Raw genomic sequence first — 27491 nt, 5'->3', positions numbered from 1 at the left:
CCTCTTTCCTCCTCATTTGTTCCTCATTTTGGTCTGATCTATATAGTTGTATATAAAATGCATTATTTATCTATCAAAAAGTGTTTCCCAGCGCTAAACCTTTCCTCCAATTTTGCTGCATTTGTACATTTTAAAAGCCAATATAATGGAATAGTAGTGGTAAAAAAGTCCTTGTGGACTTAACCTTTTTTTTTGTTAAAGCGGGGTTCCACTCAAATTTTTAACTTAATCTTACCCCCTTCAGTTAATTGCATAGATGTTCAAATGCCACACGAACATTTTTTTATCGCTGTAATTACTTTTATATTGTACTTTATTGTGGCACTTCCTGTCTCTCCTCCCATGGGAGTAGGCGTGTTTATTGCCTTTCCACGGCGCCGCACTGTCTCCTGGGAGCTTATTGTCAGGCTTCCCAAGATTCAGTATGGAAACAATGATCATGCACGTGAACAAGCTGTGAATGAACAGCATTCACCGCATCCCGGAAATCAATGCTTGTGGGCTTCACAAGCAAGATGGAAACAGCCAGCATCACATTTTTAAAGTTATTCTTCAGTACGAAAACAAAGGCAGAAATATTACACCCAAACTGTGAGTAGTATTTTGGGATTAGCAAAGTGTCTCAATGACCTAAAAAAAAAAAAAAAAAAAAGATTGGTCGCTGGACTCCCGCTTTAATACTCCTTTAAGGGGGTGTCACGGGGGGGCATGTCCTATGCCTACATACGTTTGTTAGTAGGTGTCCCTCATTCCCATTTTAAAATGTTGGGAGGTATGCTAAAGTACTGTGTGTCAGTTTTTTTTAAAGGGGTTTTAAAGGTTAGTTATTAAAAAAAAATAGCAAACATGTTATACTTACCTGCTCTGTGCAAGGGTTTTGCACAGAGCAGCCCAGATCCTCCTCTTCTGGGGTGCCCCACGGGCACTCCTGGCCCCTCCCCTTCATTGGGTGCCCCCACGGAGAAAGCCCCTTTTCATGGAGGCACCCGTGCGGGCTTGCTGCTGAGTCCTGCTGCTGCGTCCATTGACACTCCCGTGTCACTGGATTTGATTGACAGCAGCGGGAGCCAATAGCTCCTGCTGCTATCAATATGAGGAGAGAGACAGAGGCTGGAGCCACTGGCCTTGTGCACATCGCTGAATCGGATCGGGCTCACTTAAGAAAAAGGGGGGGGGGGTTCTTGGGGAGCTGCAGCACAGAAGGGTTTTCACCTTAATGCATAAAATGCATTAAGGTGAAAAACCTTGAGACTTTACAATCACTTTACATTATAACCCTAAATACCACCTTTCACAGCGCCACTCCCTCTGTTACCTCCCTCTGCTGGCGGGCTGATGTCAGAGGGGAATCTCAGCCCCTCCTGCTGCTCTCCTTAGTTTAGGGAAGGAGAGCAGAGGGGAATCACATGACTGCAGAGCAGCGGTGTGAGAAAAGGTATTTAGGATTATAGTTTTTTTTTTTTTTTTTAACTAATAAAGATTTTTATTTGGTAAACACAAATACATTATATCAAATATAAGTTATGGTGAAGTAGCTGTTACATACTTATACAGCGACTATTTGTGTAGACAATCCCTGTGAAGATAGAAAAACGTAAACATGAATACCATTATCAGTTTGAAAACACCTGTTAATGTTCATTATGGGTTGTTCCTTTTTTGGGATTATTATCATAAGGAGGGGGAGATGAAGCTTGCTAGTATAAGTATACAACTATGTGTCAACTTCTTAAACTTGTTTAGTGGAAGGGAACCAGTTACATTCCGATTGTGTTCAGGAATCAAGAATTAAGAGTTAAGAGTCAGGGGTCAAGATCTGTGGACATGTCATCAACCATTTTGCATCTTGGCGAAAGAATCAGAATTATAGTTTTTTTTTAAACTGACACATAGTACTTTAGATCTTCAAAAAATAGAGAGAATACAAGTAATGGGGTTATGTGACTTAACAACCACTTTAAAACAAGGTAGGCTCATTTTTAATTTGTGAATCAGGAAAAAAAGCAGTTTCCTCCAACACTACCAATACTAGCATCTCATGACAGGACAACATTGTGTCCTAGACCTGTCTATCCTTAAGTCCTACATAGAAGTAGTCTTTTCCTTGTGGAAACAAGATTGCTGTACCCATAAGATGCCATAAACTAATTTTCGACCACTGTACTGGGATCAGTGGAATTGTGTAGATGTCCTATGGCCCTTTTGCTGCTGGTCCCAACAGGGAGTGGAGCTATCTGTGAAATGCGTTGACTGCAATCAATGTGAAATGGGACACAGTGTGATGCGGATATATAAGTGGTCCTTGTAATGCATTAAAAAAAAAAAAGAATATTGTATTTTGCAACTTATGTTGTTCTTTTAAACTTTTATATGATGTGATTAATATATCTGGATTTTTTTTTTTATTATATTCAATTATATTATATATATATTGAATTTATGTCCATGGGTGCCTTTCTAGAAAGTCTGTAGTTCTTTGTCTACTGTGATAATTTGCTTGCTTGGGATGATAACACTCCAAGGTTTAAGCTCAGTGTCCTCTTGCTTCTGTCCCCTCCTTTTTAGAACCAGGTACTTTGCTAGGCAAAACTTTGGCTATCTTTCAGCTGTGTACTTAGCTGCAGTTTTACAGGAAAATATTTCTTTCAATACACATCAGCCTCCTTTCCCTAACATCCCTTTCAAGTGATACTTACTTGATCCCTCTCTTCCTTCACTGCACATTGTCTCTGGCACTGCACAGCCTTGTTTTCAAAACTCTCCCGGACAGACACTGCACCTTCTGTGCATGCACACTGCAAGCTCCACTCATTCCTATGGAAAGTCCTGTACAACCCGTACAGGCTTGGATCAGGTATGACACTTAACCACTTACAGACCACTTACAGACCGTTAGTTAAAGCAACGCAAGGGGGATAATCTGACAGTTGCGCGGTCATGCGACTTTGTACCCAAAAAAAATTGACGTCCTTTTTTCCCACAAATAGAGCTTTCTTTCGGTAGTATTTGATCACCTCTGCATTATTTTTTTTTGCGCTATAAACAAAAAAAGAGCGACAATTTTGAAAAAAAAAAAATATATTTTTTTTACTTTTTGCTATAATAAATATCCAAAAAAAATGTAAAAAAAGGAATTTCTTCATCAGTTTAGGCCGATATATATTCTTCTACATATTTTTTGGGAAAAAAAATCGCAATAAGTGTATATTGATTGGTTTGCGCAAAAGTTATAGTGTCTACAAAATAGGGGATAGATTTATGGAATTTTAATTTTTTTTTTAATTTTTTTTTTACTAGTAATGGCTGCGATCTGCGATTTTTAGCAGGACTGCGACATTGTGGCAGACAGATTGGACACTTTTGACACTATTTTGAGACCATTGACATTTATACAGCGATCAGTGCTATAAAAATGCATTGATTACTGTGTAAATGTTACTGGCAGGGAAGGGGTTAACACTAGGGGGAGATCAAGGGGTTAAATGTGTTCCCTTATGTGTGTTTCTAACCATAATCACTAGGAACAGCAGATCTGTCTCTCCTCCTCTGTCAGAACGGGGATCTGTCTGGTTACATACACAAGAAAAAGAGCACAGTACTCAGATATGTGCAAAGAGTGTTAGTACTAATTTTGTAAGGTGAAGTTGAGAGATAGTTGTCTCCATAAATGTCTCCATAAATGTATACTAGATACACTAGTGATGAACCTAGGGGTCATACCCCAGCAGAAGTCTTTGAGGACAAAACGCGTCGAGTTCTTGTGTATTCATCCCTACCATCACCTACTGCGCAACATTTTTAAATTTTGGTACTTTTTATACTATTTTGAGCCGAGGTTTTACTGCCCAATTTTTGTATTGATTGCAAAAGTACCCCTTTTTTTAATAAACGTTGTTACGTTTGAGAAAGATTTACACTATGTGGAGGTTTTTTTTCTCTTTTGCCCATCTATATGGTAACGGTCGCTCTGGAAACTCTTTTTTCCCCTGTTTGATGACTGAGACCGACCCTGGATTCTGGCTGAGCCTTGCTGAGGATACACCATCAGATGACATCCGTCGGGTTTACAGCCATACAACGCTTGACAGTACAAGCTCGTTTGACTCACCGCCAAGGGCCTGTGAGTCCACCTTGTCTGGTAAGGGCATTGCACATCTATTTTGTTTGGGTTTATATCACCATATTAAGGGAAGTATTGCCCTATGCGCAGGGATACGTCCAACTGCTCCTGCTCAATTATACCTAAAAGGACTGTCTACACCTAGACTGATATGAAATGATCCAGAATCATCCCATCGTATGGTGGTGGACTATAAACATCCTTACCTTGATGGACTTTTAATTTCACATTTTGGTCTATTTTTAGGGTCGCAGGTTATTTAATACACATCACTGCGTCATTTCTAATCACTCCATATATTTTTGTGTGTTTCTTCCATGTTTATACTTTGCAGTTGAACCTTCAGGTATCAGTTGATTTGTTTTCACCCAACATTGATACATTGGATATCACCTCACTTCTTTCACTTATTTTGATATATGGATGTAGTTATACCACTGCACATGTAACTTTATAGTTGATTCTATTTATGTGATATTTTGGGTGGGAAGGTTATTATCCCCTCTTACACCCCTAGGTTCATCACTAGTGTATCTAGTATACATTTATGGAGACAACTATCTCTCAACTTCACCTTACAAAATTAGTACTAACACTCTTTGCACATATCTGAGTACTGTGCTCTTTTTCCTGTTTTTAGCGCCACACTTTATTATTTTTTCACACATTTACACGGGTCAGGTTGTTGTGTTGGCTGCTTCACTTTATAAGAGTTGGCGCAAAAAATTTTTATATATTAATTTGGTTACATACACAGTTCCCCATTTTGACTCTCATGCCCGCGATCGCTGGTGGCCGGCTGACATCGTGGCCGCTGGCCACGTGCAGTGGGTGCGCGCCCGATATCGCCCTTAAATGTGCCGACATACACCTACGGCGATTTGCAGCACTATAATGACGGCGGCTGGTCGGCAAGTGGTTAAAGGATAAGTTCACCTTTCAAGAAGAAATAATGACTGCACGTATTTTTGCAAGAAAATAAATATGTGCATTTATTATTTTTTCCTGCAGGAGCCTAGAAAACATTGCACTCATGATCAGTGGATCAAGGCTGCAATGTCAGGCTTCTGTTGATAAGCCCTGCAGTTTTTAGACCATTCTTTACCACACAGATGGACTATCAGGTGGTCTCCCGCCGTGCGATACGACGTAGAGATCACCATGGTAACCATATCAAACAAACACTTCCCACGTTTGAGTGGTGCGTCCTGATTGGAGGCCTACCGCTCGTTTTTTCTAATTACACAGATGATTGTGATAAGGGGCTATCTATAAATAACCTAATGGCATTATGGGACTCCATCACCGCTGAGGAAGTCCTTTGGACGATACGCGTGCGGAGCTTCCCTGGATGTCACTGCAGCCACCTTATCATCTTTGCTGTTACCAGTCACTATATGTTTTATATCCTAGCACTTGGACTAAGTGCTATTTATGTGAGTACCTGTCTTTTTAATAAATGATACCTGCTTTTAGTCATACAAAGAGCACTAGATATCTTTTTTGCATTTTCATGTCGTCATGTGAGATATACAGTTCTATCTGCGGAGTTTAGGAGGTGCCCGGCTTCCATCTACAAGTTTACCTTAACCACCAGTGGTGGCGAATGCCCTTATGACCTGTGTGTGCGCTCCAGGCTTAGATCTAATGCCATAAGTGATCCCTGCGAGGCAGTTTGTGTCACAATAGACAAGCGAGCTTTGGAAAGGAGCTGCACAGCCATCCCTAGAGTGCAGAATGCAGTGCTGGGACTCCATATGGGTATGTTTACGTCGCCTTATTATACAATGCTGATTTTAAAGGTATGTGCATACAAAAATCGTTTCATCTAAGAACATTACTCTATGCAAAAGTAGGAACTTCTCCCCCTTTCCAATATGGGAGGAACCTTTGGCTCCCATGTTGTGGGAGGAACAGTAGTCCTTAGAAAATAGAAGTAAACAGCATAGGAGAACCTGCAAAGCATACAGGGAATCCAGGAAGTTGTGGAAAGAGATGACCAGCAGACAGGCAGCACCCACAACATGAAAGGAGATTTTCCAAGAAATCTTATATTGTATTGTCTAAAATAACCATTGTTTTATTGCTATTACAATTCTGATGTTATAAAACAAAAATATATGCTGTGGATTTAAATCTATTTTAAGTATGCAATTAAAAAGTAAGTCAAGGTAGAAGCAACACACTGATGATCTCATCTCCCTGCCACTCTGCTCTCTCCTTCTTTTCGCATGCCAGTTTTTAGCGCCTAAGTTTCGCTGCATAGCTGATTGGCTTATCGTGCTGCTTCTCTCTTCCTCTGAGCTCTGCAAGAGGCTGATAGCAAGCCAAGTTCAGTTACTTACACTGCCTGCATTATAAAAAAAAACAAATTTAAGAATAAATTAATGAATACAGAGCTGTATGAATTTCTTTTATTTTTAAATGCCTGGGATCCAGCTTTAATCTGTTCAAAAAATATAGAAGATAAAAAAATAGTACAATAATTCCTAAAAAGCATGTGCCCTGTTCATTGAGAGGTATCTCCGAGTCTCAGTGAGGCTCATTAGCACCATCATTACTTGTAAATTCTTTATGTAAGTACATATTCTGATGGTTTGTTTGCTAAGTATTTTATGCAGTAACAGGACCCTATTCAACTAAACATACATAAAAAGGATATAAACTTGTGAATTAAAACAAACCGAGGTGCAACATTACCAAAGCTGTAACTGTAAATAAATAGCTTAATGGTTTCCATTTGGCTCTGCTTAGATAAAGAGAAAAAGTACTTTGTTGTGTGAAATGGTCATTTGTCTACTAAATGAAAAGAAAAGCTGATAAACTGATTGTAATGCACCGTTTATTTTGCATTTACATGATTTTGGAAGAGTTGCCATATTAAAAGTTTGCTTTGTTTTCTGTAGGAAATATTTAAAGTCATTAATCTTTTATAATGGAAAGTCTGCAGCTTGGCCCTGACTGATCATTTGCTATTACTACTGTTGGCAATAATTTCAGATATCTTGCATATTTTACAGCTTTTAAACAATAGCGGGATCAGACAGTCTCCACTGTAAATAGATTCTGTCGGTGGCTACTTTGATCTTAGATAATTGCTGCAGTGTATCTTTCCATATCGATTATAGTATCAGTTTGCACAACACATCATATATAAAATAAGGTTGTTTAAAAAGGAACAAGATTATTTAACTTATTTCTTTCCATTCAAAAACATGAACTGTAAGGACCATCCATTAGTGGAAAGACAACCAGTACCATAGCTGTTCTAAGGAGACAATTAATAATAAGTGGAGAAAAGAAGACAGGCACAAACATGAAATTGTTGTGCACAGTGACCAAACATATCATAGAAAAAACAATGAAAGCTAATTGGTCACAATGGACAACACCATCAGTTTATTGTGCATGAGCATCCCATAGTGGACCCTCCATCAGGAATGTTTTTTTATATGGGTCAATGCAACAGCTGAAGAATGATAATACAAGATTTTTCATTTAGGAAGTGCCTTGCATAGTTGTGTTATATATATTTTTTTTATAAAATGTAGAGTATATATTACTATATCAGCTATCATGGGGTCTTAATTCACATTTTGCATAGAGGCAGGAAGTGATGAGAAGTCTTTCCATTGAGGACGCAGATTGCAACAAATTTTTTTTTGTAAAATTAAAAAGGGGTAAAACCTTTGAGTATTTTTACTCTCTTCTTCTTGTCCAAATGGCAACCAGGTCTCATAATAAGCTTTAATGTACTACTGGTATTAGCAAAGTTGGGTCATGCTCACAAACTTAAAGCTGAACTACAGGTATTATATTTTTTGCAGCTGTAGCACCCTGATATTTAGGCAGGGTTGCTAGTAAATTTATTTGCCAATTGATAGGAGGTCAATGGATTTTGCCCTAATTCTGGAATTGCTGCACTTCTCTCTTCTGTCACTAGATAGCCAGTTATCTGGTGGCATTGGATAAAACAAGGGCAGGGGTGTCCAAACTTTTTTGAAAGAGGTCCAGATTTGATGAAATGAACGTGCATGAGGGCCGACCCTTTTGCCTGACATTCTTAGACCGAATTGTAATGGTTCAAAGTGTGTTTGTCCGAGCACTTATACACTGCCCAACAAGAATTCTCTTGCCTTTGTGGCTGTGTGTGGTGAAGAGATGAGCTTAGGCGTGTTATTTGGATATACCGTATTTATCGGCGTATAACACGCACCTTCACTTTAAGAGGGAAGTTTCAGGAAAAAAATTAAATTTTAAATGAAGGACTGTGAAGCAAAATAAGGGTCAGTGCCCATCAATGCAGCCTAATCAGTGCCCATCTGCAGCCTCACAAGTGCCATGAATGCAGCCCCACTGTTGCCACGAATGCAGCCTCACCGTTGCCATGAATGCAGCCCCACCATTGCCATGAATGCAGACTCACTATTGCCATCAGTGCAGCCTTATTGATGCCAATCTGCAAACTCGGAGGGGACAGGGAGGGGGGCGGGATGAGCGCCAACAGATTACATACAGCAGAATGTGTTTTCTCGGCGGCCTCATTAATTCAAAGTCCCATCTCCTATGATGGACAGGACTTCCTATTACAGAGGCCGCCGTGCAAACAGGAAATTCACCTGTATGTACGGCACTCGTCCCGCTCCCTCCCCGTCCCCTCCAAGGCAGCCAGCATATATATTTTTTTTGGCCCCCAGTGCTCAGGGATTTGTTGGGGACCACAAAAGATATACATGTCCAAATTACCAGTCGGGCCCTTCGAAACTGAAACGCTGGAACTGATTGGCCCACGGACTGGACTTTGGACATGCCTGGACAAGGGCATTGCAAGGACAGATTAGGAAGGAATGGGGTGTCTCAGCCAATGGGCAGGGATTTTCTTAGGTCCCTTGGCCTGCTGGGAGAGCCTATTTATTTGAGTGGAGTCAGGTGATCAGGGTTCTGTCTCACCTGGACAGCTATCTGGGTGGACGTGTGTTGTGCTGCCCCAGGCTGCTAGTCCAGAGCCTGAGGCCTATCCTGGGGACATCTGGCTGCTAGGCTGTCTATCCAAAAGCAAGAGAGCAGCGTAGGGTTGGGATTAAGGTTTGCAGTCCAACCAGAAGTGACGGTTCTGTCGGCTGGACATGTTGTGGCCGGAGGTAGAGGGGAAGCTGTCGCCACTAAGGGACCATCCACCTTACTACCAGGGGCCACTGTGAGTAGCTGAAGCAAATACCAGAGCAGTATTCTCGCCAGCCGGGAATATTGAAGAATTGGGAAACTTCAGCAGATGTCAAGCCAGGAACCCAGCCTGTGGAGGTGACAATTGCAAAGCAATATTGTGTGCCAAGCCAGGGACCAAGCAGGTAGGTGGGGTGATGCTTGAAGAGTTTCTGTTAGTTCCAAGCTAGGGACCCAGCCTGGACATGGGGCTGACACTTAAGGAAGATACTGAATGAGAAAATTGGAAGAGCTCAGGGGATTCAGTGGCAGTGGATCAGCAAGTCTAGTGAAAAACTGGGAGATCAGTTGAGTGAAGATCTACAATAGGTGATTGTAGAGGAAGTTCATTACAACCTTTGTTAGAAACTGTTTCAAGATTGTTGCCATAGGAGACAACGGTCCTACTCATGCAGATGTGGTGTCTTGCTGGATGCCTTTCCCTGCATGGCTTTCTGCCTATAGAAGTCTCGGAGTCTGCTAAATTAACATTGCAACTACTAAAGGGTGTCCTGGCCCTAAACCTCTTTCATACAGTTCTGTTTAAGAGACAAAAAAATCTATTTGCATTCAAGAAGTGTCTGGTGCCCATTAATCCAGCCCAGCTCGTTGTATGCATATGTGTCATCCAGAGGGCCACATATGCTGTAAATCATTGTAGTAGCCCACACTACATACAGTGATCACTGTGCTCTTCTGGCTTCTGTGCTAGTAGCTTCCCCTCTGCACACTAACCACAGGGAGTCGCTTACTCTGCACCTCCACCATTTAAACATTGTCTCATATTTTTTCAATGAATATGAGCTGTTCTGGCTGAGCTGTGGAGAGAAGGGGTGGTAAAGTCACATTCTCCACCTCATCCAAACAGAGAATGCCTTATATTTATTGAAAAAATACAAGGTGTTCTATTAAAGGCTGAGGTGCCGAATGAGTGACCCCCTGAGGTCAGTGTGCAGATGGGAAGCTGCCCACATGCAATCTGGCTCTAACTTTAAGTAGCATCCCCTTCTATAGTGATTTACAGCATTACTAGCAGCCTTCAGGATATAACAAATGCATACTTACCTCGAGCCAAGCTGACCTAATGTAAGTATTCAAAAAGTTTAGCTTTAAATATTGAGCTCTTTAGTCCCAATCAGTGTCTAGCACAATTTTTAGAAAGTTATTTAAAACTCACAAACCCAAATTGATCAGGATTCATTAATGAATCTGTGAGTTATTTCTGAGTCCCCGCTAAATTAGGAATTATACCAAGCATAAGCAGCCCCATTTGCTAAATTCTCATAGATTAACCTGTCATTAGCCAAGGTGATAAGGTACATGGGCTTTGTCACTACCCTCAGCCCTACCTAATACCTAATACAATGGACCAAACGGTGCAGAAACTCACCTTGTTCTGAAGAGCTGTCACCTAGCAGACTATATCTCTGCCGCCGCTGCACTCTGTCAAAGCGAGCTGTATGACCCCGCTCACTCCTGCTCTCTTCTGGCAAGCAGCAGAGTGACCAATTTAGAAAAGACTAGAGGAGGATCATGGGAAATGTAATCACCCAGTGGAAAGTATGGGGCTTGAACTATAGCCTTCACCAAGCCCTGCATGAGAAGGAGAACTGAGGAATTTTCCTGGGAAGTTCACCTGAGGTCTTGGGAGAGCAGGTGAGAGAGCATAAGGATCTGCTACAGCGCTTTGTGCCTTCATCCTGGGGGGGTACCAAGCATGACCTGTGTGCTTAGGGGCTAAGCCACTGCCAGGATACAATCCATGCTGTGCTGAGGACCAGAGTCACCCCAGCAGCCCAAAATGAGGGGACATATGACCAGAGAGACTACTGCTGCTGTGTCACTGGGTCTGTTGAGAGGACCTTGCAGCCATAACCTGTTAATACTGACTGAGAGACTGAGCCCTTCCAGAAGCGACCACACAGCTGCCTAATAGCCTTATTGCTGCCTGTAGGTTTAACTGGGACTGTTCTCATGTGCACCAATGGTACAACTGGGCCCCAACACTAGATGGCTGAAAAATTAGTCCTAAACACTGCCCCTCTACAGAGACCTTTACTTGTTTCTTATGCTACCTCTCAGGGGAAATTGCACCATATCCAAGCCATTCTCCTAGAGTGTGCTCTAGACTAGGTATAGTATTATTATTCACTTTGCAGTTAATGCTTATATGCACTGTTTATTGCTGACTTTGCTGATTTATGTGTTGATTCCATTTAGTGGTACAGAACTCTATTCTTAATGAACTTGGCATAGTGATTATACTGTCTAGCAGGCTGTGTCTGAACCTACCTTCTGTAGGCTCATTAATGCTCAAACCACTATTTACTGTAACCTGTACCAATACATTGAGTTAATTTATCACTAAATGGCCTTGTGTCTATTTCTTGGTACTAACGTTAAAGGTATCCATACTGGTGTTCTTATAAGTGATTGCAATCATGTGTGTCAGAGGGGCTGAGGTTATTCAATGAGTTAAAGGGGTTGTAAAGGTAATTTTATTTTTTTTTTTAAATAACTAACATGTCATACTTACCTTCACTGTGCAGCTCGTTCTGCACAGAGTGGCCCCGAACCTGCTCTTCTGGGGTCCCTCGGCGGCTGTTTCAGCTCCTCCCCGCACCTTAATGCGAGCTCCCTCGCATGGTGGTTAGTTGTTGCGGGCGCGCTCCCGTGATACAGCCGGCGGCTATAGCCGCTCGCTGTATCACTCGGCCCCGCCCCCCGGCGCGCCGCGTCATCGGATGTGATTGACAGCAGCGCGAGCCAATGGCTGCGCTGCTTTCAATCCATCCACTGCAGCCAATCAGCGACCAGGCTGAGCTGCAATAGAGATGATGAGAACGAGCAGCGGAGATTCGAGGTGTCAGGTAAGTAAAACGGGGGGGGCTGGGGGCGGCGGTATTGTCAAAAGTTTTTTCACCTTAATGCATATAATGCATTAAGGTGAAAAAATTTTTACCTTTACAACCCCTTTAAGGTAGAGAACCCATTCAACCAAGCAGCTCCTGAAGGGGTAGCACTTCACTGGTAAGAGCCATGATGTCAACATGGAAATCTCATAAATGTGAATAATCTTGACTACTCAGCCTCCTCACTGTGAACATTTTACATACAGTGTAAGGTTTGGGAACGGAACCAATAATAACTTAATTATGCCTTTTCCATTCTGTGCTTTATTTTACTTTCTTAACCACATGCTGTCAACTAAATAACTACAATTAACATAATTTCCAGGCACAGTTTGTTGAGTAATTTATAATCTGTATATGGAGGCAGCCAAATGGCAGAAGAATAGACAATACAAACATCTATTATCTACTACTGCTGCTGTAATTGATTCCCCTGCAATGTTTAATTTTTTTTTATGTTTATTTCTTCTTGTCAAATCTGCAACAAACATGCTGAGACGAATTATAATCAGGATATACATGTTTAATAAGATCGTGTATCTTGTATTTATTGTAGATATCCTTGATCTCTGAAAGTAATTTGAAAAAATGTCTGTGTGATGTGTTTGGTCCTTATACAAAGCTGAAGTCCAGGCAAAAATGAAAAAGTGCCAATCAAAACCGCAAGCACCGATGACAGTTCTCAGTTGATAAGCTGCATTTAAGTATATCCAAAGCTTTGTTGGCCCTCCTATGGATCACAGAAGTGCAGTACATCCTGCACTCCTGTGACCTATTTTCGGACAACAGTGGGCTAAAGCCCGCTGTCTGCTGACGTCACTTAGCCAGTCCAGGCTGCGGAAAGATCCCAACTTTACAGTCACCGATCTCTGCTCAGAGCGGAGGAGAGAACTAAACGATCAGCTGTGTTTCATTCAGTTCTCAGTGCAGAGGTGACAAGGGACAGATGCAGCATCAATCCTAGATGAGTATAAGGTTTGTTTTGTTTTGTTTTTTTTTATAAACCCCATACTTCTCTTTTAAGAAAGCCTAGTGTGGGAGCTGCCCTGTTATTTCCTGTCAGCTCATGGAATGGATTGTGCCTTGAGGCCACCAAGGCTCACCATACATTTTACAATCAATTGTAAAATTTACTTTAGCCCTGGTTCACATTGCAGCGAAATGGCATGCTAAATTGGGGGCTATTGCCGGCAAAGGCACTGTCCGAATCAGTGCGATGCCTCATTTGCGGCGTGGCACCAATTCCCAAAAGTAGTTTCTGTACTACTTTTGGCAACTTTGGGGTGCGATTTCAATAGACATCTGTGCAAATGAAATTGTGCGAGTTCAGCTGAACTTGCACAATTTCATTCCCGCTATCAGTGCTAACATAAGTTTAATCTACCAACAAATATGTAGCCTGCCTAAATAGATACAGGTGGATAGTTCAGTTAAGTTCTCATATAAATTAATTTTGTACATCTAAAATTGTACAAAGATTGTACAGTCAGATTGTATTGCGTAAACCTATGCTACCCTAGCCAGACTTCTGTGTTTGCCAGTGATAGTGGTGAGCAGTAGACATGTGCATTAGTTTTCGTCCGAATGCATTTTCGTCCGAATTTAAGGTATTTTCGTTATCGTTTTAACAAACGATAACGAAAGTGCAGAATACGAAAACCAAAAGATCCGACATAAACAAATACTTTTTTTTGTTTTCATTGCGACAACAGTTCGATATAGATAGAAGATTCGACATGATGCTGAAAATAACAATCTGTGTCCATCAAACCTGTGGTCGAATGTGCCTAACCTTAGCTCTATTAGTCCAAGATTATTCTACATAGAGAGAAAAGATTCGACATAGAGAGAAAAGATCGCTGCTGGAATTGGGTGGGGGAAGTAAAATAAAAATAATGATGATGATGAATGTTATTGGCCGATTGTAACCAAAGAGGAGGGGCAGTAAAATAGCTAGAACAAAGTACACACGTACAGCCAATTTACTTTCACTTTTCTAGCAGAGAGAGACACACACTGAATCATTTCAGAAGACAGTCAATCTTAGCTGGTCCGTTTGTCAGAGAACCTGAATTATTTAGCAATTAAGCATAAGCACAGCAGCAGAACAATAGTGAAGCAAGCTACAGTTCAACTTAACTTTTTCATGATAATCTGCTGCTATGTGTTATGCCCCGTACACACAGTCAGACTTTGTTCGGACATTCCGACAACAAAATCCTAGGATTTTTTCCGACGGATGTTGGCTCAAACTTGTCTTGCATACACACGGTCACACAAAGTTGTTGGAAAATCCGATCGTTCTAAACGTGGTGACGTAAAACACGTACGTCGGGACTATAAACGGGGCAGTGGCCAATAGCTTTCATCTCTTTATTTATTCTGAGCATGCGTGGCACTTTGTCCGTCGGATTTGTGTACACACGATCGGAATTTCCGACAACGGATTTTGTTGTCGGAAAATTTTATATCCTGCTCTCAAACTTTGTGTGTCGGAAAATCCGATGGAAAATGTGTGATGGAGCCTACACACGGTCAGAATTTGCGACAACAAGGTCCTATCACACATTTTCCATCGGAAAATCTGACCATGTGTACAGGGCACTAGTGTTGTGAACTTGATAGTGATACTAGTATTGCTAGTGTTGTGAGCCCGTGTTGTGGGGGGGGATTTATTATTATAGATTCTATATTATAATGCCATATCAATATCTGACACAACGTCGGATGCCGCATCCGCCATTGCACTTGGAGATTGAGAAACAAATGTGAAAGTTGGCTCACTGTTGGGGTAGAGTAGACCATTCAACATGAACGAGGAAGATTCGACAAAGCAACGAAAAACATACAAACGTTGAATCTTTGGCTTATGTTGTCTGTAGAAAGTTCTAAGAAGATTCGATGGAGCAGCTAAACTGTACGACGCTGCAATCGTACATTTCCGTTCAAATGCATCCGCCCATAGGCTATAGAAAAATTCTAATGTTGGTTGACTAGTAAAATAATTAATAAATATAATTATTACTAGTCATACAACATTAGAATTCTACTACAGCTAGCTTGTAGGTAGAAAATTCGCCCGGAAATGTACACGTACAGTTTAGCTGCTCCATCGAATCTTCTTTGAACATTTGACAGACACCATAAGCCTTCAATGACAGATTCGACCTTAATTAATTTGGATTTTTGGAAGAATGCAATTTTTAACGAAAAACAAAATAAATAAAAGCGAATTTCGGGAGTAACTAAATAAATTTATTTTTCGGATGAAAACGAAATTCCAAAACAAAATATTTCAGTGTGCACATGTCTAGTGAGCAGGGAGCAGAGGGTGTGAGCCAAAGGTAGTGGAACTGAGTTCCACCAAGTTCCACTCCAAGGCAACAATCTGAGGCAAGCAGTTACTACTGCAATCCAGAAAACAAAAACAATAAGTGTAGTGCTACACCTCCAAAGAAGGTATACAAAAAAAATCAAATTATCAACGTATCTGTTAAAAGATGAGACTACAACTGTTGCATATACTATATATAGTACAACAAACCCTACCTATCCGCTTGCCAACCAGCGCATGCCGATGTACGTCGGCAGAATGGCGCTGGCAGGCAAAAGGGCGTACAGGTGTGTCCCCTTTAGGAAGCGGTGTCTCCGTGACCGCGGGTCCTACGGACTCAATGTCCACCGGGTGCCTGCGATCGTGTCACGGAGAGGAAGAACTGGAAGATGCTTTTGTAAACAAAGCATTTCCCTGTTCTGCCTAGTGACAGGACAGAGATCACAGCTCTCTGTCATGGAGAGCAGTGATCACTGCACTGTGTGTTAAAGCCCAGCCCCCTAACAGTTAGAATAACTCCCTATGACACACTTAACCCCTTCACTGCCCCCTAGTGGTTAACCCCTTCACTGCCAGTGTCATTTACACAGTAATCAATGCATTTTTATAGCATCGATCGCTGTATAAATGACAATGTTCCCAAAATAGTGTCCAAAATGTCTGTGTCCGCCATAATGTCGCAGTCTCAATAAAAATCGTAGATCGCCACGATTACTAATAAAAAAAAGTTAAAAATAATAATGCCATAAAACTATCCCCTATTTTGTAGACGCTATAAATTTTGGGCAAACCAATCAATATAGGCTTATTGCGATTATTTATTTATTTTTTTTTACCAAAAATATGTAGCAGAATACATATCGGCCTAAACCAGGGGTCTCAAACTGGCGGCCCTCCAGCTGTTGCGAAACTACTAAAGTCCCATGAGGCATTGCAAGGCTGACAGTTACAAGCATGACTCCCACAGTCAGAGGCATGATGGGACTTGTAGTTTCGCAACAGCTGGAGGGCCGGCAGTTTGAGACCTCTGGCCTAAACCAAGGAAAAACATAGTTTTTTTATATATATTTTGGGGGATATTTATTATAGCAAAAAGTAAAAAATATTGCGTCTTTTTCAAAATTGTCACACTTTTTTTGTTTATAGCGCAAACAATAAAAACCGCAGAGGCGATAAAATAACACCAAAAGAAAGCTCTATTTGTGGGAAAAAAAGGACGTCAATTTTGTTTGGGTACAACGTCACACGACCGCGCAATCGTCAGTTAAAGCGACGCAGTGCCGAATCGCAAAAAGTGCTCTGGTCAGGAAGGGGGTAAAATCCTCCAGGGCTGAAGTGGTTAAAGGTGAAAAATCATGTGAGTGGTTATATATACACATATAAAATAGGGACATCAGGAAATAAAACCAAAACAACATGCACTACAAAGTCTATGCAGCAAACTTGATGGTGAATATCAATTGTGACAAAGTTTTCTATATGCTTTCTTGCTAGTGCCAGTGATCCCCAATGAACAAATATGGTTCTACACAAAGTGTGCAAATAGGCTTACGTGAGAGCCATGACCATCTTGTACAGATAGGTCAAATAACTCTTAATTAGAGCAGCAACCTCCTCCAGGGAAATGAACCAGCTGATTACTTTTCTCTCATAACTTTCCTGGGATGGATGGGATACATAACCAGGAAAAGATCCTCTCAACTTTCTCAGTCAAACAACTCGGTATCATATGAAGGAGTATAAAATGCAAAAGGCACATCCCATAGTGTAATTATATTTAAAACCAACCTTTTATTAATAAAGTTAAACTTACCATATGCATAAACATTAAACATTCCTGTTTCAGTTTAGCCTCCAATATGTCAGTATCCAAGATGGCCGCCAGATGGCGCATATGACGTGTTTCCTAGCTCCTCCCAGCGTGTTTTGTCAGATGTGATGTCACCAGGGAGCTATTGTTTTGCTTTAGTTTACTTTTGTTGCTATTTATATGTGTGTACATAAGCACTTATCACATGATTTTTTTCACCCTACTTAGGGTTTATTTGTTCAATATATATATATATATATATACAGTAGGAGTCTTATCTTTTACCAGTCATGTTGATAATTTGATTTTTCGTATAGCTTCTTTGGATGTGTAGCGCTACACTTACTGTTTTTTTATTGTTTTTATATATCTTGAATCAGGATTGGTAGCTACTTTACTTAGGTACGTTTTTCCTAAGTGCAGATTTTTTTAAATTATTTTATCAGTCCAGAAAACAAATCACAAAATCCCACACAGGACCCTGGATTTATATATTTAATTATGTGCTATGCAACCTCCCTCTCATAATCCATTATATGTGGGGAAGGTTACAGCCAACTTAAAGAGAGCTTATATATTGGACCATTTAACATCCTGTTTTTTTTTTCCCGCAAAGACCAGATGAAGACATCAGCAATAAGAGGGCTTTAACTAACAGGGTAGTCTGGCACAGAAAATAAATGCCAGATAAGAGAACCAGTCAGGGGACACACTGCATCTTGTTAATCAGTTTGAAAACACAACATTACCATGCTCTTCACATATTGGTGTTAGTATCAGCTCAACAATATGTAGATTAGAAAGCCTATGTGTTTTGACACACTGAGCTTTGACAGCAGGCTCTTCCTGAGACTGTAATCCCCGACTTACATTGATATGTGAACTCCCATGCAGAGTGACTATCAGCGATAACCCTGTTCAGCCTTACAAGCCCAGATGTGGCTCCATCTGCAGTAGTTATACCAGTATTTTCCAAATTATTTAACATTTTTAAAACAAAGTATTCATAGGAATGATTTTGAAACAGCTGTTTCTTTCTGGGACAGTCTGGAAGCTGGATGTCTCTGAGATTTATAACTAAAATACATTTCCTTGCGACAACACGGGGAAAGTGTACTGCACTAGATGAAATATGGAAGAATGCTCTCTATTTACACAGCATGAGCCTGCTACTTGCAGGGAATTTCACATACAGTAAATCATAGAAAAGTACTGTAGTATTGTGGGACTGCAAGGAAAACCTGATGAGTGGAAAACACATGAATTAGGAGGTTTGTCTGCCACCCAGGGAAAAAAAGGGAACACCATTTTTTTTTTTTAGAAGGAAATAAAAGGATGGTCACATCCAAGGGTGCCACCATTTTTGTTAGAGCTGCAAGAGGGCCAGCGTATGTGTGAGGGCAATGCCAAGCTGATCACAAAGTAACACTGTACTTATTGTTATCTGACATACATCAATCTGCCTTATGTAACACAGGTTAGCATTACTCATTTCACTTAAAATAGTTTGTTTAGGCCAAACTGTATGCTAGTAAACGCGCCCACTGTCAGTGTTGTATAAACTTTATGTAGCATTAGCTATATACAGTATACAGTGCTGTGTTTCAGCAGCAGTACAGGGACTTCCTGTCCCATTTCCAAAACAAAATCGAGTCCGACCTCAGAGCTGCTTAAGACAAATGAGGGGTATTCCTGCGCTATCGTAATAATGGGGACAGGGAGATCGGGAATGATAGGAAAAAGGGGTAAAAGGTTTCAATAACCCCTTTTTCCTCATGGGAGAGTGGCAGGATGGGGCAGTTTCAAGGCTCCCCCTTTGGGAGCCAGCTGAGGCTCCCAGGTGGACACCTGGTGCTCACATGGCCTGGGGGAGTAGTACATGTGACTCTCCCGGGCTTTTTGAGGTACTAGGGGTGAAAGCTGGTTAAATCCGGTCGGATCCAGTAAGAATAGGGCTATATAAACGGGGTTCCGTCCAGTCAGGGTCATTCGCCTCAGAAGACAGGAGCTGTGGTGTTCCCCTCCCCCCCCCCTCCCAATTTTTTATTTTTTGTCGCGGCTGTACATTATGTGGTGGTGTCACCTTTGTAAAAAAAAAAAAGACTAATAAAATAAATATTATACAAAGGGGGACTAATCTGTTTCTGAAGTTATTGGTATTGATATATGATGTGGATAATGTTGGTTTCTGATAATTTTAATGCAGCCTGAGCCGTAGTAGCTAGGTTGTTTTGAGTTTATTTAAGTTGGTGTTATATTAAATATAACATTGTATTCAAACCAATAATAAAGCAGCCGTGGCCGTATTTATCCAACACTTGTCTGAGTTTATTATTATAAGATTATAGTTATTAGTTATTAAGGATTCCTGCCTACTGTCCCATGGAAAGTAATGATAGTTCTGCAATGTGGAAAAGCAGCTACCACCGGGTAGGGTACAACCTGCCCCTCGCTATGGTAAGATCAATAAAAATGTGGTGTTGCGCTAATCCTTTACTATAAAAAATAAACTTAAATGTAGTAGCACAGTAGTGGTGGGTGTCTCTAAAGTGCAGATCTATTGCAGTCGGCCATCACAACCATGCTAGTGTGTGACTCTGCAATAGCATGAAAATATAAACCTCTATCCGAGAATACCTAAAACTATAAATATATATATATCATAAAAAAACATATAAATAAACTGGAGAGAATAATCAATAAACAAATGTATATACACATACAAGTAAGTGTGATAAGTGCTCATCAAAGTGATAATTAAATCCTTATGAAAAGATAATAGTAAATAATACAATCTACTGGAAAAATAAAAACAAAATAAATTAAAAAAATCCAAAAATATAGCAGTCTGCTGACTGGACAAGTGTGCACCTGGTATCTCTCAACACATAACCAGGTGCATATATATAGCGTGAATCATGCTCTTATAACAAGTCCAGTGATATACAGTCCTCTCCTAATCGTGCAAAAAATAGTGTTCCACTAAAAATATTCTAAACAAAATCCAGAGCATGTGATCCACTCAGTGCAAAAGTAGACGTGACAAAGGTGATAAATCTCTCTTCATGCAGCACGGCACATACTGGTGGGCAGTGGCCCCTTACCTTAAGGTAATGGGGTGCTTGCATTTAGCCACTATATAGGGATGGCAACCTTTAGTTGTTAATACCATGAAGTCAGCAAACAGTGGGGGCGGTGGTAGTACACTCCTATCCTGGCTTGTCTCCTTTAAGGACGTGCGTCCCTCCAAGTAGTGTCCCGGGGTCACCGAGATAAACCAGAAAGGAAGATCCACAATAGTGTAATATTGTCTGATAATAATTCAATTTTTATTAAAGTGTACAAGTACTCACATTTAAAAACATAATACTGGGCGGAGATCCGACGAGCGACGAGCTCGTAGTACAAATACAAACAAAGAGTGCCTTTCCCGTCCCTACGCGTGACGTCACAACCCACGTGACTTCTTCAGGGGATCACGTGGGTCGTGACGTCACGCGTAGGGACAGGAAAGGCACTCTTTGTTTGTATTTGTACTACGAGCTCGCCGCTCGTCGGATCTCCGCCCAGTATTATGTTTTTAAATGTGAGTACTTGTGCACTTTAATAAAAATTGAATTATTATCAGACAATATTACACTATTGTGGATCTTCCTTTCTGGTTTATCTCGGTGACCCCGGGACACTACTTGGAGGGACGCACGTCCTTAAAGGAGACAAGCCAGGATAGGAGTGTACTACCACCGCCCCCACTGTTTGCTGACTTCATGGTATTAACAACTAAAGGTTGCCATCCCTATATAGTGGCTAAATGCAAGCACCCCATTACCTTAAGGTAAGGGGCCACTGCCCACCAGTGTGTGCCGTGCTGCATGAAGAGAGATTTATCACCTTTGTCACGTCTACTTTTGCACTGAGTGGATCACATGCTCTGGATTTTGTTTAGAATATTTTTAGTGGAACACTATTTTTTGCACGATTAGGAGAGGACTGTATATCACTGGACTTGTTATAAGAGCATGATTCACGCTATATATATGCACCTGGTTATGTGTTGAGAGATACCAGGTGCACACTTGTCCAGTCAGCAGACTGTTATATTTTTGGATTTTTTTAATTTATTTTGTTTTTATTTTTCCAGTAGATTGTATTATTTACTATTATCTTTCCATAAGGATTTAATTATCACTTTCATGAGCACTTATCACACTTACTTGTATGTGTATATACATTTGTTTATTGATTATTCTCTCCAGTTTATTTATATTTTTTTTATGATATATATATATATATATATATATATATATATATATATAGTTTTAGGTATTCTCGGATAGAGGTTTATATTTTCACGCTATTGCAGAGTCACGCACTAGCATGGTTGTGATGGCCGACTGCAATAGATCTGCACTTTAGAGACACCCACCACTACTGTGCTACTACATTTAAGTTTATTTTTTATAGTAAAGGATTAGCGCAACACCACATTTTTATTGATCAGAGCTGCTTAGTTATTCGAAGAAAGATTTGTATTTTATGAATAAATATAAGGCGATCTCTGATTAACTGAGCTAGGGATTGCGACATCAGCCACCCGCCTCTTCACCTCGGCCAATCAGAGGAAGCCTTGTATTCATTCATAAAATACAAAGCTTCCTGTAAGTGGTTGAGCAGCGCACCACTCAATTGTTCAATTGGCATTTGTTGAAGGAGCCAGTTGGAAAGGTGTCAGCTGAACCATTGCAGCTGAAGCCATCACTCGGGTATTCTGAAAACCACAAGCAGGGATTCGTCCTTCTGCATTGTTTAGATTGTTTGGATGGGAGAATCTGTTAGATTTCTTTCTTCCAGGCCACAGGCTTAAAGTGATATCACAGTGTGCTGCATGTTTTTTATATATATTATCTCTATGATTGACAGTGTTACATCCAGAAATCAAACCTGTCCTTTTCACTAACTATCAGGAATACTTTCTAGCCAGAATTGCATTTATTTGTCTGAGATAACCAATGCTTACTTTAACATCGTAAAGCAGGGGTCTCAAACTGGCGGCCCTCCAGCTGTTACGAAACTACAAATCCCATGAGGCATTGCAATGCTGACAGTTACTAGCATGCCTCCCCCAGGCAGGGGCATGAAGGAATTTGTAGTTTTGCAACAGCTGGAGGGCCGCCAGTTTGAGACCGCTGTCGTAAAGACTTAATGCAGCAACTCTATAGGCATATAGGGAGTCTGGAGGTCCATGGTTAAGCACAATACGGGTACCGACTTGTGCTACCAAGGTTTCCCGGAACTCACCTCGCCTAAACATATGTAAGCATTATATATCAAGTCACACTTAATGACTTGAGATGATTGACACGTGTGGATGACTGGGATATGGCTGAGCTCATGGGCATGCGTTTTTAAGTGACAACGTTGTCAGTTTTTACCTTATGCAATCTCCTATTGTTTATGCTTTCCTTTCAATGATTAAAATGTTTTTCTACTAATTGTTCTAATAAAGTTATATCAGGTTAAACCGCAGTTTGTTCCTTTTCCTTCACTGAAGGTAAGGACACCTTGGGTCCTATCCCCAATCCCCTTTTATTTTGACTACTTCTCCTGTTCTGACAAAGAACACCACCCTATTAGGTGAGCCGGTAACCTGTTACCTGAATTAACCAACGATACTGGTCATCAGGACCCCGCCCATTGCATTTTTTTACTACGATCTTAAAGTGATATTAAACCCGTAAGGCCCGTACACACGATAAGAAAATTGGAAGTTCATTTTCGTTCGACGAACAATCTGCCGATTTTCGGATCGTTAGTATGGTGCTTTCGACAGCCGATTCCGAATTTTCGTACAACAAAATTTAAATGTGCAGGATATAAAATTTTAATCGTACACGAACACAATGTCCGATTTTCGTTTACTTAGTATAGTTTTCGTCCGAAAAAGCGAAGCAAAGCAAACACAGCTTGTGAGCAGGACTGTAAGCTAGCCATTTTATTTAGTGACAGGTGCTTTTATTGATGATCAGAGTGCTTTAAAAAGTGTCTTTGCAAAATAATAATAAAAATAATAAAATAAAAAAGTGTGTTCGATGCCATGTTTTGAAGCAAGTGTAAATGAGCCCAAAAGCAGTTATTTTTTATTGCAGCTTACCAATTCTTAGATATAATGACATATTAGTTTTCTTTTTTTAGACTTTTTCTGAGCAAGTCAGCCTGCTGTACCAGTGTTTCTGACTTCATGATGGACTCCTAGACTTGAGGTGACCTATTACTCTCTAGTCTTGAAACAAATTGTGAATGAAAGTGAATGCTGAGTTTCGCACTGAAGCTAAAGTAGGCTAAGTATATATTTTTACGGTGACAATAATTTTTATAAGAATTTCCTACGTTTTCTTCATGCCGTCCTTACTTTTATTGGGGGCTTTCTAGTTAGTTTCTTAAAGATAAAAGGGTGCTGCCCTCCATTGATTTTTTTATCTCTTCCATGTTGTCCAGGTAAATCTCCACCTCGCAAAGGTTGCCTACCCCTGATTTAGCATATTGTAATTTAGATGCTAAGTTCACCTTTTTAAGGTAAAAAAATGTGCATTTATTTATTTATATTTCTGGAGCCTGCAGAGCATTTTACCCATGATCAGCAGCTTGCGGGTGCAATGTCAGGCTCCTGCATAATCTCAGTATAGCTGTCTGCCTGTACCTCCCGTATGGGCAGGCAGTTACTGGAGATTAGAAACATCAATGAACTATGACCAGCGCTCAACAGCACCCTCACAGTTCATTGATTACTACACTCCATCTGCAGAGGTGGAAGACTGTACTTGTAGTTCATTCATTCAAAGAAATCTGTGAATGAATGATATGACTGTGTGAGCAGAGCCCCACATAGGCCGCACTCGTTTTAAATTGTGATGGTAGGAAATTGATAGGGCACAGACAGGTGCTCTTTGGTTACATGTTACACCCTAAATATGGGTGTAACATGTTACCAAAGGTGTACTTATCCTTTAACGTTAATAAAGTGATATCGTTTTTTTTTTTTTTTTTGCTCAACAAAAGTGGAGTTACTCTTTAAAGCATCTAATCAGACTGAAACCTATGTGTGGGAATGTTACATTTTTTCCCCTGATTGGTGACTCTAGACACACAAATTTACCTAACCACTTGCCGGCCAGCTGCCGCAGTTGTACTGCGGCAGAATGGCACGGCTAGGTGAAACGTTATGTAGCGCATGCCCCCTGCTCGCCCACGGAGCTGATGCTGATCACGGAGAACCGGGATCTGTATGTGTAAACTCAGTTTCCGGTTCTCTGAGGGGAGAAGTGACAGATCGTCTGTTCATACAGAGTATGAACAGTGATCTATCTCTTCCCCTACACAGTCCCCTCCCCCTTCAGTTACAACACACACTAGGGAACACATTAACCCCTTGATCGCCCCCTAGTGGTTAATCCCTTCCCTGCCAGTGACATTTTTACAGTAATCAATGCATTTTTATAGCACTGATTGCTGTAAAAATGCCAATGGTCCCAAAAATGTGCCAAAATTGTCCAATGTGTCCACCATAATGTCGCAGTCCCGATAAAAATTGCAGATCGCCGCCATTAATAGTAAAAAAAAAATTAATCATAAAAATGCCATTAAACTATCCCCTATTTTGTAAACGCTATAACTTTTGCGCAAACCAATCAATATACGCTTATTAGGATTTTTTTTTGTACCAAAAATATGTAGAAGAATACATATCCGCCTAAACTGAGGAAAAAAATAGATTTTTTTTTTATATTTTTGGGGGATATTTATTATAGCAAAAAGTAAAAAATATTGAGTTTTTTATCAAAATTGTCTCTATTTTTTTGTTTATAGCGCAAAAAATGAAAACCGCAGAGGTGATCAAATACCACCAAAAGAAAGCTTTATTTGTGGGGAAAGAAGGACACCAATTTTGTTTGGGTGCAACATCACATGACCGTGCAATTGTCAGTTAAAGCAGCACAGTGCCGAATCGCAAAAAGTGCTCTGGTCAGGAAGGGGGTAAAATCTTCCAGGGCAGAAGCGGCTAATTAGCTTTTTGAGAATAAGACTAATACAAACTTCCTTATTGTGTTACTTAACCAAGGACCCTGCATTCGCTATATCTGGTCTACCACAGTACACAGAATATGGAAATGCAATTATTTTAGTAAATATAAGCTGTTAAATACATTTTCTCATGAACAGTATATAGCAGTCTTGTGACTTCTATCAGTGCCTAGTATATAATTTTGGGGGTTATATAGCACCAAACATATTAGTTATGTGCAGTAGTGTGTATTCCATTTTCTGCAGGTGTTTGCTTCTGCTAAAAATCTTCTCCTCAGTGCCTCTGCCAGCTGCCAGATACCATCCTCAGTAGCTGTCTTCCTGCGCTGTGAGGGTTAGCAGCTGCTGCTACAGAGAAAAGTTGCACCATTTGCCCACCCCCCTCTGCCATCTCAGCCATTCCACAATGTTTCGCATTGTGCAAGGGGGTGGAGTATCAGTTGAATGACATGTCTCCTGTACCCATTCACAGAATGTGATATATTGTGGGATTGTAGTATGCCAGGTTTTGTAAATGGTGAAGGTGGCAGAAGGTAGTGGGCGAGCGGAGCAACATTTCTCTGCAGCAGAGACTGCTGTTAACTTTCACAGCCCAGGAATACAACCGCTGAGGACTGTATCCATTGGCTGCAAGGAGGCACTGAGGAGGAGATTTTTAGCAGAAACACTGATCAGCAGGTAATGGGATTTAAACAGTTATACATAACTAATATGTATGTTGCTGCTTCCCTCAAATATATATATATAATAAAATTCAGCCATAATGTTTTCAGAATAAATATGTAACGTTGCTCCATGCAAAATACTATGTCATTGTTTTGTGGTTATCAGGAGTATTCCACATACCTCAAACTCTTAAAAAGAACATAGCCATGCTAAAACTAGCAGCACTGTGGAGAAATATATCATTAAAGTATGCTGTTATTTTTAAGTAAGTCAGTGAATGCAATTATTTGTATGATACCAATATTATGTTACACTTTGAGTGCTAGGAATTTTTCCTGAAATCCTGAAACTGCTTCTGTTCCAAAGCCTCTATTTAGATCCAAGGCTTTCCAGGGAATATATAGTCATTTTCTACGTGGGTTCTTTATTTATTGGTTAAAGTGTCTTACTAACCTGGAAGTCTCCTGATTAAAAAATGCTCAGTAATAGAAAGAGGTAAAAAATATTTACCTTAGCCAGAAGTGGGGCAGTACATATTAGAGTCACTCAGCAGAGCATGGAGAGCTCATGAAGTAGTAAAATAATGACATTGTTTATTTGTTAATTAAATATAAAAAAAAAACTGCTATGCTTGGAGCCAGTCTTATAGGGCAACCATATATGCTCCAAACATACACATGATCTTCTTTCTCTTTTTCAGCACTACACAATGACCTTACTGTTCTTCAATGCAAGTCTGTGAATCAGTCGACTCATTGAACACACTCTATGTGTGGTTAATATCTTATGGCAGCATATAGAAAAGAGACACAGAAAACCTGTATCGAGTCACCGATAGCTCCTGTTTAGTGGATCATTTTCAAATATCTAGATTTAGTGCACTAATATATGCAAACATGTAAAAGTCATATAAAAAGTATTGTTCTGCCTCAACTGCCGCTTTATACACTGATATCCACAGTAATAGCATAGATACCCAATAGATAAAATACATGTTGATAGACCCCTTTCACACTGGGGTGCTTTGCAGGTCGCTACAGTGCTAAAAATAGCGCCTGCAAAGCGCCCTGAAAAAGCCCCTCCCGTCTCTTCAGTGTGAGGTCTGAGGGCTTTCACACTGGAGCAGTGCGCTGGCAGGATGGTAAAAAAAGTCCTGCTAGCAGCATCTTTGGAGCGGTGAAGGAGCAGTGTGTATACCGCTCCTTCACCGCTCCTGCCCATTGAAATCAATAGAGCAGCACGGCTATACCGACGGCAAATCGCTGCTGCAGTAGTGCTTTTCGGGTGTTTGAAATCTTTTTCGGCCGCTAGCAGTGGTTAAAAGCACCCCGCTAGCGGCCGAATACCCCCGCAAATACTACGGTAAAG

The sequence above is a fragment of the Aquarana catesbeiana genome, linkage group LG08 (assembly GCF_042186555.1).
Source record: "Aquarana catesbeiana isolate 2022-GZ linkage group LG08, ASM4218655v1, whole genome shotgun sequence".
Classification (NCBI taxonomy): domain Eukaryota; kingdom Metazoa; phylum Chordata; class Amphibia; order Anura; family Ranidae; genus Aquarana; species Aquarana catesbeiana.
This window is presented reverse-complemented; position numbering follows the sequence as displayed.